The 4,678-nt window shown below is 41.5% G+C and overlaps 1 pseudogene; it reads left to right on the top strand.

The window, feature by feature from the left end:
• Positions 1-1,409: 1,409 nt before the first annotated feature.
• Positions 1,410-2,589, top strand: LOC132569072 (ubiquitin-like protein 7; annotated as a pseudogene).
• The last annotated feature ends 2,089 nt before the right edge of the window (positions 2,590-4,678 follow it).

Here is a 4,678-nt window from a genome sequence, read left to right as displayed (position 1 = left end):
TCATTTTGAAGTTAGGACTTGGGTAAAAATAATTTGATATATCTACTTGACTTATATTTGTTATTCATTTTTCTCTTCTGTAGCATTAAGCAGGTTGGAATGGCATAGCATTTGGGTATGTTAACCAATTGTTTATTGTTTATTATTTTTCTATATTTTTCCTAGGTTTTTTTCCCACTCCTTGGGACAAGGGGTTAATGTTTTCCTTCTGGACCCTTCTGGCCATCCTGGATTGAAATGCAAGGCTTTCCCCCCCTTTCATAATAGTTAAGTATAGTAAAAATAGTGATGATGAAAAAAAAGAAAGTAAAGAAGCAAAGATTGTTTAATGTTGTGTTAATATAGCAAGATTAAGTAGATAATTATATGTTCTTTTGTAAATCTGCTTCCAATAAAAAGGGTACTTAATTATAAACAACCATGGAAACTTTAAATATGTATATGGATACTCTATAGTCCATAATTTTAATGAACCTGAAAGTTTTGAAAGTTAATTTCTTAATCTGAAAATTGATCTCATAACTTTGTCTAGTTTTATTTTTGAATGTGCTTTCCCTTCTCTCCACATAGTCTTTGTGTAGGCACGTTCCCAAAATTTTTAAAAATCAATCTGTAAAACCTTTTAAAATTCAAAATACACCTTATTGGAAGGCTAAAAGGATAAGATGTTCAATATATCTTTTACAGTTCTTTAATAACCAATTCTATTATATATGCACTAAGATATTCACCAATGAATTAATCCACTATTCTCTTAATTTCCAGGGAAGCTAGAAAGAAGAATCTGTGATTTAAGTAAATCCCTTTACTAAGTGGAAAATTCCTTCTCTATCTAGCATGAAAGTTGTAAAGACAATTAGGAATGGTCATCTCCTTTTGCTCTGTTTCTTTATTGGTTCCCTTTTAAAATATACATTCTATGTTTATTAAAATGAGCTAATTTTCCAAACAGGGTCTGCTAAAGCATCTGTATTAGCTCATAGAGCATGTGCATTATAATTGAACTTTTCAGTTTAGAGTTTTCTCTTGATTAATGAAAATTCTTTCCCCTTATCTTTAGTCTTGAAACTTTCTTGTTTTTAACTTAGACAAAGGAACACAGCTGGAGCTGCTCTATATTGATTGTTAATAAGCATTTACTGAAGACCAGAATTTTTTGCTCTTTTCCTTCCTTTCCTCTTTTTTTTAGAGATTAAGGATATTTCGATCTAGCTTTGAAATATGACAGATATAAATTTGGAGTTTGTTATTAAATACTTTGCAAAACAGTAGGATTTTATAAAAATACAAAATGTCACAAAATGTTTGTAAAATCTGGCGGCGGAGAACGTCGGTTGTCAACATCCAGATTCCACTTGGAGTTCAGACTGGGGCCTTACGAATCAAGCCCACCCAGCAACCCCGACGCCATGTCTGCTTCCGAGTGTTACATTGCGGTGAAGCTGGCAGATCAGCCCCTGGCTCCGAAATCCATCCTGCGGCTGCCGGAAACAGAACTGGGTGAATGCCCCTTGGGTGGCTGCAGCATCTCCTACCTGAAACAGCTCATCACCGGGAAACTCCAGGAATCTGTCCCCGACCCAGAACTCATTGATCTGATCTATTGTGGCCGAAAGCTGCGGGATGACCAAACCCTCGAATTTTATGGCATCCAGTCCGGTTCCACAGTCCACATCCTCTGCAAGCCTTGGCCTGAACCGGATCAGAAACCAGAGCCAGTGGATAATAATAATAATAATAATAATAATAATAATAATAATAATAATAATAATAATAATAATAATAATAATAATAATAATAATAATAATAAATTTTATTTCTATCCCGCCCTCCCCACCTCGGCAGGCTTAGGGCGGTTAACAACATTTCATAAAAACATATAATGGTTAAAACTTTTACATTTAACAATATAAAACAGTAACATTAACTTAATAACATTAAAATAATCCAGTAAGTGCAGTAAGGGATAAAGTGGCCGCCGTACGAGAATTCTGAGTTCTTCACACCGCCTTACACAGCAGCCCCGTCTTTCGGGATTCGGTCTTCAAGATGCTGGGGAATAAGGAGTCCTTAGATCATCATTGCTATGCCAGGGCTGAACAGTGACCCCATCGCTTTGGGGGTGTTGCAGGATAAAGATCTTTTTCTGTCTTTGCTGATCCAGCCATGTTGGACATGCTTATCCCAACCCACCCTGCTTTGGTGAATGCCATCGTCCTGGTTCTGCACTCAGTGGTGGGCAGCACCCCCTTGCCCACCCCAGAGAGCTCCTCACGGAGCATGCTCTCCAGCTCTTACCGTGACATGCCGGGTGGGTTCTTGTTCGAAGGCCTCTCTGATGATGAAGATGACTTTCATCAGGGTACGAGGACGACTCTTTCCAGCAGCACATCCGGCTCCCGCCCCGCCTCCCTCGGCTACACTGGGGCAGCAGGACCTCGGCCCATCACCCAGAGCATGTTGGCGACGGCGCTGGCACTGGCCAGTACCCCTGAGAGCAGCTCGCACACTCCAACTCCAGGAACCCAGGGCCACCGGGGGGGACATCCAGGCCACTCTGGAGCTCATCTTTGCAGGGGGGGCCCCTAACGCCCTCCCCCCGTTTTTGCACAAAGAGACCTTTTGCAGCAGCCGCGATGGGTGGAAAGAGAACAGGGGCCCAAGCCCTGTCAGCTAACATCCCGTGACGATTGCCTGTTCTAAAGCGGTTGCAGAGAGATCAGCGTTCAGCGAGCCTTCCTCTTTTTCCTGAGCTGCCAGGCATCTTCCTCTTTTCAGTCCACCGTTCCGATTCCTACCACCCCTCCTGATCTCCATCCGGGTTTGCATCATCGTACGAGGTTTTCATTAAAAGCACTTCTTCTCCAAAAGGTTTCATAATACTTATGTAATAATTCTGAATACTTGCAGGTATAATGATGCCTATAAATAAATAATGAACTATATACATTTTTTCTTCTTTTAAAGTAGAAATAATTGTAATCTATCTTTCTCCTTTTTTGTATTCTTTCCCTTACTCTTTCCTCGCAACTCCCCAATTTTCCCTGTATGAAACTTAATTAAAAAATTGACTACCAAGAATCAGATGTCTGAAAGTCCAGCCTAGGGGTTGGACTTGGGAAAAGGTGTAGGATACAAGGTCTGGGTCACAGGCTTCAGGAGCAAGTACAGGTTACCAGTCACAAGGTACAAGGCAGCAAAGTCAGGGTAGAGCTCTGTTTGCTAAGCAGATCAGAGCGCAGAGGGGTGGCATGCAAGTGGCATGCTCAGTGTGTTCCTTTTATCTACGTCTTTTGCTGACTCATACCCTGAGGCCAAGGTGCCACTCCTTACAGTCACATTTCCCTTTCTTCATATACAGGTCTTTTATTGTTTCCCTAACAGCCTATCAGTCCTGGTCCTGCAAGGACTCTGCTCCAGGAATTAACACTAATTGTTGCTTAGCTGCCAGGCAGGCACTTCATTGTCTTTCCTCAGCTGTCAAGTGCTCTCTCTCCACCTTCTATGCTCTGCTGGCTCAGGGGAGACTGGCAGGGATGCTGGCTTCAGCAGCCTCTCTTCTCCTGGACAAAACAGAAGGCTAGCCATGACTAGAAAGCATTTTTGCTTCCTGATGCTGCCCCCATTGAGTCTGCTGCTGGATATGGCTGCTCAGATGGGGATTCCATTGGTGTGGGGTCTGATTCTTCCAATTTCTCTGAGGAGGAGGAGGAAGTGGCAACTGGCTGGCCCATAACAGCATGGATGTATGCACAGATTCCAGAAGGCTCAAGAAAACAAGTGAAAGATATTGTTGTTTGTTAAATGGGTTGGCCAGAAGATGGATGGAGAAGGGGACATAAGCAACTGTAGAAAAACTGTGTGAGAACATCTGCAAAAGATCTGTGATGCAGTTTATAATACATCCAAAAGCTTAAAAAGCATTTTTAAAAAATATTTGAGGGTGCTGCTTACAATTTTCAAACCAATTGCAGTTTGAATAGTGGGCTGCTTTCTCCATTATTATGATTTAAAAGAATGTTACTATCACACTGAATTGACCACAGTCTAGAAAGCTGCATTAGGTTTACCCAGGTTATTGCACATTACTTTTAAATTCTCTAGAGTTTCAAAAGGATCAAAATGTGATGTGCTGACTTACTAGAAAATCAACAGAGGAGATCTGGGGTAATTATGTGGCTGTAAATATCAAGCCAGTCCAAAAGTGTGGCTCAGCCAACAATATTCTTCTCTTGCCACTTGAGACCTGACCACTTAAAGAAGCAAAGCTATACCGGTGATCGATAATATCCGGTTTCGGGTAGCCTTAAAACTTCAGCTTGCATAAATCACAGAGCAATGTCCCCGTTCCTGAAATACATTCCAAAAGGGGTGGGGGGAATGTATTCTAGCTGTTGGGATGTCTATTGCCTTCCTCTGGATTGAAATATGATCCTTCTGTTCCTAGGCTCAGCGTCCTTCTCAGGACAGAAGGATCATATTTCAATCCAGAGGAAAGCAATAGACGTCCCAACAGCTAGAATACATTTTTTCCCCTTTTGGAATGTATTTCAGGAACGGGGACATTGCTCTGTGACTTATGCAAGCTGAAGTTTAAGGCTACCCAAAACCGGATATTATCAATCACCGGTACAGCTTTGATTCTTTAAGTGACACGTTTAGAGTCTGTCTCTGGACT

The sequence above is a fragment of the Heteronotia binoei genome, chromosome 3 (assembly GCF_032191835.1).
Source record: "Heteronotia binoei isolate CCM8104 ecotype False Entrance Well chromosome 3, APGP_CSIRO_Hbin_v1, whole genome shotgun sequence".
Classification (NCBI taxonomy): Eukaryota; Metazoa; Chordata; class Lepidosauria; order Squamata; family Gekkonidae; genus Heteronotia; species Heteronotia binoei.
Note: the sequence above shows the minus strand (reverse complement) of the source record. Positions and strands in the feature narration are given on the sequence as shown.